Consider the following 13,017-nt stretch of genomic DNA (forward strand, 5'->3'; position numbering starts at 1 on the left):
TTCTTTTAGCTAAATATGCAGGTGTAAAAATATATACTTCTGTGTATTGATTTTAAGAAAGGCATTGATGTTTATGGTTAGATACAAGTTGGATCAACGACAGTCCTTTTTCGCAAATGCGCATTGCATCGATTATATGCAACGCAGGACACGCTAGATAAACTAGTAATATCATCAACCATGTGTAGTTATAACTAGTGATTATGATTGATTGATTGATTGTTTTTTATAAGATAAGTTTAACGCTAGCTAGCAACTTACCCTGGCTTCTTACTACATTCGCGTAACAGGCGGGCTCCTCGTGAGGCAGGTGGTTAGAGCGTTGGACTAGTTAACGTAAGGTTGCAAGATTGAATCCCTGAGCTGACAAGGTAAAAATCTGTCGTTCTGCCCCTGAAGAAGGCAGTTAACCCACCGTTCCTAGGCCGTCATTGAAAATAAGAATGTGTTCTTAACTGACTTGCCTAGTTAAATAAAGGTGTAAAAAAAAAACTGCAAAATCGGCGTCCAAAATTACCGATTTCCGATTGTTATGAAAACTTGAAATCTGCCCTAATTAATCGGCCATTCCGATTAATCGGTCGACCTCTAGTTCCTTGTACCCACTGCATACATGACTGACTTTGATGTCCAGATAGATCTATTCAAGTTTTTCCGTAATCTGAGATTGCGTGAGTTCCTTGATAAGATTGAAACTTACATGACTCCACTTGAAATGTCATCCTCAGTGAGATGTATACATAGGTCTACCATGCTAGGTCTACCATGTCTACCATGTTTCACAGGTCACAAAGTAGAACGAGAGGGAATGCAATGTCAGGGATGACATTTCTTCATCCAACCTCGAACCGAATTAGATTCACAGCACATCTCTCCCCTCTACAAACTTCCTCCCGTGGCTCTGAAAAGAGCAGAAGTTGAACAAACTGATACATTATTAAAAGAGAGAAAAATTCTCTCTTTTTAATATCAAATCTCAGGGGATCTGTTTACCCATGCAGACAAGGAACGGACCGGCACTCCGGAATCCCTCCCTTCCTTCTTTATCCCTCCTCCTCCCCTTGTATCGGTTAATTCCCCTCTTTCCTCTCGTTCTCTCCATCTGCCCAGGCACTATTTTATTAACTGAGCTTATTTAAGCAGCCTGCAGGTAGGTGGCTAGACCTGGGAACTTTGACAGTTTTGAAAGGAGGGGGAGGTAAGCAGGTACAATGCATATGCTGCTGCCTCTGCCTGACTCTCTCTCTCTTTCTACAGTGTGTCCAACTCAGCCCTCATCCACCTGCACTCGTATGTCTACCACCAGTTCTTCTCCTCTCTCCCACTGCAGTCTGACATCGCTCACACTGGTGTAAATGCCCAGGAGAACGGGCAAGTGAGACAGCCCCGTGCCGCTTTCCACTGCCACTCTGACACCGATTCAGTCCTGTAGGTTTGGGTCGAGAGAGAGGCGATCAAAGGGGGGAAATAATGATTTCCCTGGGACAGATGTGTGTGTGTGTGTGTGTGTGCATGGGTGCGTGTGGCTCACTGTTCCTGAAGCTCAGACACACGGCGCAGGGTGAAAGTAACACAGCTAAACACCTTGCCTCATTGCAAAGGAAATGTGGAGGACACCCCCACCCCCTTCCTCTGGCTCACCCCTCATTACCACACCACTGAGTCAGTCTGTCTGTCTCACAATGGCAAATGTCTGTCACTGAAGGGAGGGTACATGTCTGTGCTTTGATTCCAATTGACTACCTTTCTCTATGATTCCCTTTATTGCGGGGGCAGACATAGGTGTCAAGAATATACGAGACATACTGTACACATCAGAGTTTGTCAGACTTGACAGGGACACTCCTTTATACTTTGCCAGTTGGGCTCTCTTAAAAGTTCCTACCTTGCCTGCCTTGTAACTTTACAAGACACTGTCTTAAGAAATACTGTACAATAACCATAGAGTAGACAGAGAGGGGAATGACATCTACATGTATAGTGTTGGGGGGAGGAAATCAATACAGTTACATATTGGGATATTATTTCTGATGATATATCGTATCGTTTTGACAATATCGCAATATTACTTTTGCACTAGTTGGCTGAACCTGCATCAAAACTCCAGTATCTTATTTTTAAATAGGGAGACAATATGTTTTCATCAGCACTTTTATTTCCATGACTGATCAACACTTGTTTTCTCATAGCTCCCTCTTGTCCCTCTACAGCAGACCTATGGTAAGCAATATGTTTGGAACATCAAATCGCAATAAAATCACAGTATTAAATCGCAATGCATATAGAATCGTGAGAGTGATGAGAATCGCAATACATATCGTATCGGCACTAAAGTATCATGGTAATAGAATATTGCGAAGTCCCTGGCAATTCCCAGCTCTTTAAATGCAGTCTTCAGAGTTCAAACCTCTTATTCATCAAGTATACGACAGCATCTTCAATCTCTTAATGAAAGTGATGACTGTCTGACTCCTCAGGCATCTCTCAGAATTTCATGTACTTGAATGCTTTAGTATGCTAAGAGTCTTTCAAAAGATGTGGCTTTGCATTAGCATACAAGCATCTTTCAGTCACTTCCTCCATGCTAATTACCAAGGTGGGGGGGGGGGGGGGGGGGGGTAAAGTGCCTCTGCTAAATATCACATTGGATCCCAGTGAATGCCACACTCTGCATGATAATGAGCAATGGCAATGTTTCTTAAGGTTAGCCTGTCCGTTCGCGTCGTCCTCATTCTTTTTTTCACAGACCGGTGACAGGTGAGGCAATAAGGAAGAGGTTCCTCTCATACTAGGTTTAGTCTCAGCTAGGGTATTTTTTTACTCCTTGCCTGCATTTAATCAATACACGAGGAGGATTTAATTAACGAATGTCACCCAAACACTGTGTTTGTTTGTTTGAGATAGGACTCGGAATAAGTTGAACTGGGAAAGTGACAAACATGCAATTAATCTAGGTAAGATAGTCAAATTAGTGTGACCTCGCCAAAATATCTAGAGATAGTTTTTCTTAAACTGTGCCTTAGGGGTGAAGCATTACTGATTGTGCGATATACATTTTAAGGTAATTTCCGATTAAGCCGACATACGGTATGTAGCGTTTACCGTGAATGCAGTTTCCATCAACGTGTTAACATTGACTTAAAATTTCAATTGGGCTTTAGCGCTCAACTTTCGCAATACGGATTGAATAGAGCCCTTATTTTAGGTAAAAGAGTAAAACTTAGAGAAGGGTGATTTGTCTTATGATATGGGGGGGGGGGGGGGGGGGGGACACGGCCCTCACATAGATGCAACAATATTAGCATGTTAGTTAATCAGTTTCGTAAGACTTATCACTTTGTCTTGAAATTGATTAGAAGACTACTCTCTGTTTGGGCGAGCCAAATCCTGTTCTCACTTTCTACACCGTCTGCTCTTTTCAGCTACAAAACTATAGAAACCTCTGCAAGGAAAATGAGTTTGTTACAGAAGAACAAAACTTCTGGACTCCGTTAATGAGAAGATGAATAGTTTGTTTTGATGTCTTTTTACTGTTATTTTCATTTGAACTGCTGCTTTGTCTTTCTGATAAAGGAAGTTCGGAGAAGTCCCCTGCCAGCTAATACTTGGTGGTTTTCTTTTCGAGTGTCAAACTATTTGACAAAGAGTATTGATAAGAACCTCGTTCCTTCATATACATTGCAGCTCTACGTCTACCCGAAAAGAGATTTGAGTCATTAGAGAGGACAAAAGAGTTGGAAATGTAAGATGTCTTGTATTGTTTAACATGATCTAAAGTTGTAACGTTCATCTTCTCGATCAAGCCTTTGCTTCTCTTATCTGTGGTTACCAAAATAATGAGGATTGTCTAGACTAGACAAGCCTCCCAGATACACGGCAACATCTCGTTGCCTTGGAAACAAGGGCCTGCTAAGAAGCTAGGAGGTAGTAATTCTTAGGCACACGGGGGATTTTATTTGGCCCCACACGTTTTCTGAGCAATAAAAAGGTTTTATTTTATTGTTGAACATAAAAGACTTTAAAACACCAGCAAATCAGCTCCAATTAATTTTAATTTTGGAAATCTGTTCCAGAGTATTCTATGCATAATAGAGAGATATGATCGTATACAAATGTAAGCAAGGTTTGAAATGATTATGTTTTAGTCAAATATTATACCTGTTTGGCTTTTTGTGGTCAATTTGCTGTTAACAAATTATTTCTAATTATTGTCATGACTATCTCTCCTTGGTGAGGATCAAAGACGCCAGATCAGCTCGGCACAGAGCTGACATATAGCCAGCCTCCCCTCTCTCCCACCAGAGGGGGGAGTTGGGCCGGTTTTATGACTTAACGCAGGTCGTAAACTTTCTCTCTCTTGCCCTGGAGTATTGAACAAAGGAATGTGCTCTGTGTAGAGAGAGACTCTTGCCAAAACTTCAACATCAAACAACAAACACTGGGACAATATATTTCAACATCCAAATGTTGGGGATGATGAGGAATGGAATATGGAAAATGTATGTCTATTTTGTGATGTATAACAAGATAACTGTAACTCTGAAAGTGTACACTTCCTAGTTATCAGGTTCGCATCTAAATGTTGTATAAAATACATTATTAAGTATAAGAATAATTTTGAAAAGATAGAAATGTGATTTAAGCCTTTTAAATTATATAAACCTGGGCCCAGTCAATAACCACACCCACGTGAGCACAGACATTGTGTCAACAGGACGGAACACCCTCCAAGGCCAGAGTGCTTAAAACTTCTTATGGCTGCAAGGGGCAGTATTGAGTAGCCAGTTAAATCGTGCCCATTTCAAACGGCCTCGTACTCAATTCTTGCTCGTACAATATGCATATTATTATTACTATTGGATAGAAAACACTCTCTAGTTTCTAAAACCGTTTGAATTATTTCTCTGAGTGAAACAGAACTCATTCTGCAGCACATTTCCTGACCAGGAAGTGGAATGTCAGAAATCGATGCTCTGTTCAACTTCCTGCCTATACATGGGCATGATACGTAAGAGTCTACGTACACTTCATACACCTTCCCCTGGTTGTCAAGAGGCGGTGAGAGAAGAAATTTCGTGTTTATCTTGGTCTGAGGTGGAATTAAAGCTCTTTGTATGACGTGACCGTCCATTTCCTGTTTCTGGAGCGTGCGAAAGGGGACATGGATTTGCCTTCTGTTTAGCTGTCGTTATGGACGACTAACATCTCCGGTTTAGATTTTATTTGATACATGTGACCATATCATCGTAAAGTATGTTTTTTCAATATAGTTTAATCAGATTATTGAAATTTTTTCGGGAGTTTTGCCGTGTTCCGTTCCCTGACTTTGTTGACGTTGGAGAGATCCGTGCCACTTGGCAAGTGCCCATGCTAAATCAAGAGGGAAATTTGCCGTTCCAGATCCAAACAACGACTGTTCTGGACAAAGGACACCTTGTCCAACATTCTGACGGAAGATCACCAAAAGTAAGAAACATTTTATGATGCTATTTCTAATATCTGTCGTGCATGTGAACTGGTCGTCGGCGCCCAAGTGTTTCTGGCTATTGTGGCTACGCTAATATAACGCTATATTGTGTTTTCGCTGTAAAACACTTGATAAATCGGAAATATTGTCTGGAATCACAAGATGCCTGTCTTTCAATTGCTGTACACTATGTATTTTTCAGAAATGTTTTATGATGAGTATTTAGTTATTTGGCGTTGGTGTCTGTAATTTTTCTGTCTGCTTTCGGTGCAATTTCTGACTGTAGCTGCAATGTAAACTATGATTTATACCTGAAATATGCACATTTTTCTAACAAAACATATGCTATACAATAAATATGTTATCAGACTGTCATCTGATGAAGTTGTTTCTTGGTTAGTGGCTATTTATATCTTTATTTGGTCGAATTTGTGATAGCTACTGATGGAGTAAAAAACTGATGGAGTAAAAAAAGTGGTGTCTTTTGCTAACGTGGTTAGCTAATAGATTTACATATTCTGTCTTCCCTGTAAAACATTTTAAAAATCGGACATGTTGGCTTGATTCACAAGATGTGTACCTTTCATATGCTGTATTGGACTTGTTAATGTGTGAAAGTTAAATATTTAAAAAAAATATCTTTTGAATTTCGCGCCCTGCACTTTGAGCTGGCTGTTGTCATAAGTGTACCGACGTCGGGCTTGCACGCCAAACAGGTTAAAAGGACTCGCTGATAATTTAAATATAGACCAGAGAACGTTTAGCTGTGGTCCACATGTTGAAATGGTTAAAACTACAAGACCAGAAAATGTGACCCGATTCAGGAAACTAGGCGTATGTTGCAAGTCACGACTTCACAGGAGAGCTGTTTGAATGTGAAAAATATGTTGTTTTTGCAGAAATGCCTTCTCGGACATGTGAACTTTCTTGTGCCTAAATATCAAACTTGTATGCCATCTGTAAATACGTTTAAAATTGTTAAATTACGAGCCTAGTTGGTTTAGCCACAGAAAAAGTAAGCAACCTTCCCGCTAGCCATGATTGGCTGAGATAATGAGTAGACTGGACATGCCGAGAGATGAGTTTGGATTGGTCTACCATATAGCACGCGTCTGTCTGTTGGAGCTGGTCAGTATGTTTAGGTAATCGTGTCAAATTTTTTTAAAATTATCACGTAGTAAAACTGCATAAACCTGATGTCAAGTTAAGATGTACTGTTAGCTAGCTAACGTTAGCTGGCTGGCTCACAAGCTAACATTATGTGTATGCTCTCTACTTTCTGGAGGACCAAGTTTTGAAATCAGTGGAATTTGAGTATGATAGCTAAGGAGAAAACACCATTCTGGATTACATCGTCAAACTAAGGGCAACCATGCATGGCATCAGACAGGAGACGCGTCCAACCATGATGTATACTGGTAAGAGTTTCAGATATTACACGTTTCTAATTTTGTCAGAAAGGGGTTTCATTTCAAGTGTACTGTTAGCTAGCTAACGTTAGCTGGCTGGGTCGCTAGCTAACGCTATGTGTATGATCTTATTCTTCGTATTTCAGACACATTTGCTTGACTAGTTATAGCCATAGAACCTGGTTGGTTAGCTACCAGCAGATTCATGCAGGGTATTAAAGTCATGAGTTGTGATTATGGTCCATTGTTTAGCTAGCTAGCTAGGTTCATGTCTTATGAAAAGACTCCACTCTAATTTTGACAAAGTATTTTCATTTCAAGTTAAAGTGTACTGTTAGCTAGCTACCTAACATTAGCTGGCTGGCTCACTAACTAACGTTACGTCATGCATTGGGATTCATGGTTTACCTAGCTCGCTATCTAGCTACATTTCTTAACAAAAGACTCTCGTCTTAGTGTGCCAGAGCGCAGAATATCTGATGCATTTTTGAACACTCAACCCCCGTTGAATATGTCCGGTGTCAGTAAACGTCGGGAACAAAGCGTACTTCAATTGTTGCCAGCATCACAGTTAGTCACCAACGCTCTGGATAACATGAAAAAAGCCTAACCAGCTCTGCTAGGGCAAGTAAAATGGTCAGAGTGGGGTGTTCTCTCCTTATGTGTCTGGAAGTAGCTAGCCAATGTTAGCCAGTTAGCGTGGGTGCTTGACTGTTGTTGTGAGGTCAGAGCTTTCGGAACAACACTACTTATTGGCCAGAGCGTCCAGTGTGCGAAACCCCAGATAGGGCGAGTAATGTTCAGCGAGCTGTTTTCTCTCTCTTAGATGTCTGGAAGTAGCTGGCAAGTTAGTACAGAACAGTTGGATTAACCCTTAAAGAGATGGGTGAGGCTAAGGCTTAAGAGGGTGTGAACAATGCTGAATGGGTGTAGACAAAGAAGGGCTCTCCAATAGTAGTACCAAAACATTGAAAGACTGTTTACAACTAAGAAGGACATTGTGATCTCTGGTGGACAACCAGAGACTTACATCGAACTACTTACCATAGACAGACTGAGTGGTTTCAACAGAGAGACGACAGAGAAAGACCTCTACACGTAAATATATGTTGCATTTCTAATCCAAATTAGCGGTTTTTAGGGTGCTAAATATTCATATTTACGGTGAGCGTAGTTTCCAAATGTATGTACGATAAATCCATTCTCTTTGTCTCTTTATCTTTCCCCACCCCCTTTTCATTGTGTAACAAGCCGTCATATCGGGTCAGTCCACTAGGGACTGTGTTCATTGCATTATGTTAGTAATCAATAACCTATACCGTGTGTGTGTGTTTATGTATTTCTGTGTGATTATTTAGTTAGTTACTAAATAAATAATTAAGCCAATTTGTGTATCGCTGATTCATCACTTAGGTTAGGGTTCGTGCAGATTTATGAAGTCAACGACATTCAGAATGAGACTGATATGAGGAAATTATTGATTGATGACTGGTATGATGGCGCCGCAGAAGAAGACAGACGTGCCCCCAGCCGATTGTGTTTTTTTTTGTACGTTTATATTTTTGTACTTATTTTGTACATAATGTTGCCTCTTCCGTCTCTTATTACCGAAAATAACTTCTAGACATCAGGACTGCGATTACTCACCACGGACTAGCAAAATCATTTTTTTCTTTCACGACAGACGAGCCCGACGTGAAGGATATACTGCTTCCTAGGGAACAGGCCCCGATCCCCGTGATCTGCGAGAAGATGAGGCGGAGAAAGAAGGGCCGAAGGTCGGGCTGCCTTCTGAGAATTTGTAGACGATCGAATAAACCCCCACTAGCAAACGTGCAATCTTTGGAGAATAAATCGACAAGTTACGCAGAAGATTAAACTACCAATGGGACATTAACAGTAAAATCTTATGCTTCACGGAGTCGTGGCTGAACGGCGACAATATCAACATACAGCTGGCTGGTTATACGATGTACCGACAGGATAGAACAGCGGCGTCTGGTAAGACAAGGGGCGGCGGTCTATGTATTTTTGTTAACAACAGCTGGTGCACGATATCTAAGGAAGTCTCGAGCTATTGCACGCCTGAGGTAGAGTATCTCATGATAAGCTGTAGACCACACTACCTACCAAGAGAGTTTTCAACTGTATTCTTTGTAGCTGTTTACATACCACCACAGTCAGAGGCTGGCACTAAGACAGCATTGAATGAGCTGTATTCCGCCATAAGCAAACAAGAAAATGCTCACCCAGAGGCGGCGCTCTTAGTAGCCGAGGACTTTAATGCAGGGAAACTTAAATCCATTTTACCAAATTTCTATCAGCATGTTAAATGTGCAACCAGAGGAAAAATAACTCTGGACCACCTATACTCCACACACAAAGACGCAAAAAAGCTCTCTCTCGCCCTCCATTTGGCAAATCTGACCATAATTCTATCCTCCTGATTCCTGTTTACAAGCAAATTAAAGCAGGAAGCACCAGTGACTAGATCAACAAAAATGTGGTCAGAGGAAGCAGATGCTAAGCTACAGGACTGTTTTGCTAGCACAGACTGGAATATGTTCCGGAATTCCTCTGATGGCATTGAGGAGTACACCACATCAGTCATTGGCTTCGTCAATAAGTGCATCGATGACATCATCCCCACTGTGACCGTACATACATACCCCAACCAGAAGCCATGGATTACAGGTAACGTCTGCACTGAGCTAAAGGCTGGAGCTGCCACTTTCAAGGAGAGGGACTATAACCCGGAAGCTTATAAGAAATCCTGCTATGCCCTCCGACGAACCATCAAACAGGAAAAGCATCAATACAGAACTAAGATCAAATCGTACAACACCGGCTCTGATGCTCGTCGGATGTGGCAGGGCTTGCAAACCATTACAGACTACAAAGGGAAGCACAGCCGAGAGCTGCCCAGTGACATGAGCCTACCAGACGAGATAAACTACTTCTATGCTCGCTTCGAGGCAAATAACACTGAAACATGCATGAGAGCACCAGCTGTTCCGGCAGACTGTGTGATCATACTCTCCGCAGCCGATGTGAGTAAGGCTTTTAAACAGGTCGACATTCACAAGGCCGCAGTGCCAGACAGATTACCAGGATGTGTACTGAGAGCATGCGCTGACCAACTGGAAAGTGTCTTCATTGACATTTCAACCTCTCCCTGTCCGAGTCTGTAATACCAACATGTTCTAAGCAGACCACCATAGTCCCTGTGCCCAAGAACACAAAGGTAACCTGCCTAAATGACTACCGACCCGTAGCACTCATGGCTGTAGCCATGAAGTGCTTTGAAAGGCTGGTCATGGCTCACATCAACACCATCATCCCAGAAATCTTAGACCGACTCCAATTTGCGTACCGCCCCAATAGATTCACAGATGATGCAATCTCTATTGCACTCCACACTGCTCTTTCCCACCTGGACAAAAGGAACACCTATGTGAGAATGATATTCATTGACTACAGCTCAGCGTTCAACACCATAGTGCCCTCAAAGCTCATCAATAATCTCAGGACCCTGGGACTAAACACCTCCCTCTGCAACTGGATCCTGGACTTCCTGACGGGCCGCCCCAGGTGGTAAGGGCAGGTAACAACACATTTGCCATGCTGATCCTCAACACAGGGGCTCCTCAGGAGTGCGTGCTCAGTCCCCTCCTGTACTCCCTGTTCACTCATGACTGCACGACGGCAGTCGACACAACAGTGGTAGGCCTGAGCCCCAACAACGATGAGACAGCCTATAGGGAGGAGGTCAGAGACCTGGCCGGGAGGTGCCAGAATAGCAACCTATCCCTCAACGTGACCAGGACTAAGGAGATGATTGTGGACTACAGGAAAAGGAGGACCGAGCACGCCCCCATTCTCATCAACGGGGCTGTAGTGGAGCAGGTTGAGAGCTTCAAGTTCCTTGGTGTCCAAATCAACAACAAACTAGAATGGTCCAAACACACCAAGACAGTCGTGAAGAGGGCACGACAAAGCCTATTCCCCCTCAGGAAACTAAAAAGATTTGGCATGGGTCCTGAGATCCTCAAAAGGTTCTACAGCTGCAACATCGAGAGCACCCTGACCGGTTGCATCACTGCCTGTTACGGCAATTGCTCGGCCTCCGATCGCAAGGCATTTCAGAGGGTAGTGCGTACGGTCCAGTACATCACTGGGGCAAAGCTGCCTGCCATCCAGGACCTCTACACCAGGCGGTGCCAGAGGAAGGCCCTAAAAATTGTCAAAGACCCCAGCCACCCCAGTCATAGACTGTTCTCTCTACTACCGCATGGCAAGCGGTACCGGAGTGCCAAGTCTAGGACAAAAAGGCTTCTCAACAGTTTTTACCTCCAAGCCATAAGACAGGTAACCAAATGGTTACCCGGACTATTTGCATTGTGTGCCCAACCCCACCCCTCTTTTACGCTGCTGCTACTCTCTGTGTATCTTATATGCATAGTAACTTTAACTATACGTTCATGTACATACTACCTCAATTGGCCCGACCAACCAGTGCTCCCGCACATTGGCTAACCGGGCTATCTGCACTGTGTCCCACCACCCGCCAACCCCTCTTTTTACGCTACTGCTAGTCTCTGTTCATCATATATGCATAGTCACTTTAACCATACCTACATGTACATACTACCTCAATAAGCCTGACGAACCGGTGTCTGTATATAGCCTTGCTACTCTTATTTTCAAATGTCTTTTTACTGTTGTTTTATATCTTTACTCCACCCCCCCCCCCCCCCCAACACACACACACCTTTTTTTTTCGCACTATTGGTTAGAGCCTGTAAGTAAGCATTTCACTGTATTCGGCGCACGTGACAAATAAACTTTGATTTGATTTGATGTACATACAGTTGAAGTCAGAAGTTTACATACACCTTAGACAAATACATTTAAACTCAGTTTTTCACAATTCCTGACATTTAATCCTAGTAAAAATTCCCTGTTTTAGGTCAGTTAGGATCACCACTTTATTTTAAGAATGTGAAATGTCAGAATAATAGGAGAGAGAATGATTAATTTCAGCTTTTATTTCTTTCATCACATTCCCAGTGGGTCAGAAGTTTACATACACTCAATTAGTATTTGGTATTATTGCCTTTAAATTGTTTAACTTGGGTCAAACGTTTCGGGTAGCTTTCCACAAGCTTCCCACAATAAGTTGGGTGAATTTTGGCCCATTCCTCCTGACAAAGCTGGTGTAACTGAGTCAGGTTTGCAGGCCTTCTTGCTCGCACACACTTTTTCAGTTCTGCCCACACATTTTCTATGAGATTGAGGTCAAGGCTTTGTGATGGCCACTCCAATACCTTGACTTTGTTGTCCTTAAGCCATTTTGCCACAATTTTGGAAGTATGCTTGGGGTCATTGTCCATTTGGAAGACCCATTTGCGACCAAGCTTTAACTTCCTGACTGATGACTTGAGATGTTGCTTCAATATATCTACACAATTTTCCCCTCTCATGATGCCATCTATTTTGTGAAGTGCACCAGTCCCTCCTGCAGCAAAGCACCCCCACAGCATGTTGCTGCCACCTCCGTGCTTAACGGTTGGGATGGTGTTCTTCGACTTGCAGGCCTCCCCCTTTTTCCTCCAAACATAACGACGGTCATTATGGCCAAACAGTTCTATTGTTGTTTCATCAGACCAGAGGACATTTCTCCAAAAAGTACGATCTTTGTCCCCATGTGCAGTTGCAAACCGTAGTCTGGCTTTTTTATGGTGGTTTTGGAGCAGTGGCTTCTTCCTTGCTGAGCGGCCTTTCAGGTTATGTTGTTTGCTATTGTTCTGGGATTGATTTGCACTTTTCGCACCAAAGTACCTTAAACTCTAGGAGACAGAAAGGAGACAGTCAGGAAGGAGATAGTCTCCTTCCTGAGCGGTATGACGGCTGCGTGGTCCCATGGTGTTTATACTTGCGTAATATAGTTTGTACAGATGAACGTGGTACTTTCAGGCGTTCTACATTGTAGAATAATAGCAAAGACATCAAAACTATGAAATAACGCATATGGAGTCATGTAGTAACCAAAAAAGTGCTAAACAAATCAAAATATATTTGAGATTCTTCAAATAGCTACCCTTTGCCTTGACAGCTTTGCACACTCTTGGCATTTCTCAA

Source organism: Salvelinus namaycush, chromosome 17, assembly GCF_016432855.1.
Source record: "Salvelinus namaycush isolate Seneca chromosome 17, SaNama_1.0, whole genome shotgun sequence".
Classification (NCBI taxonomy): domain Eukaryota; kingdom Metazoa; phylum Chordata; class Actinopteri; order Salmoniformes; family Salmonidae; genus Salvelinus; species Salvelinus namaycush.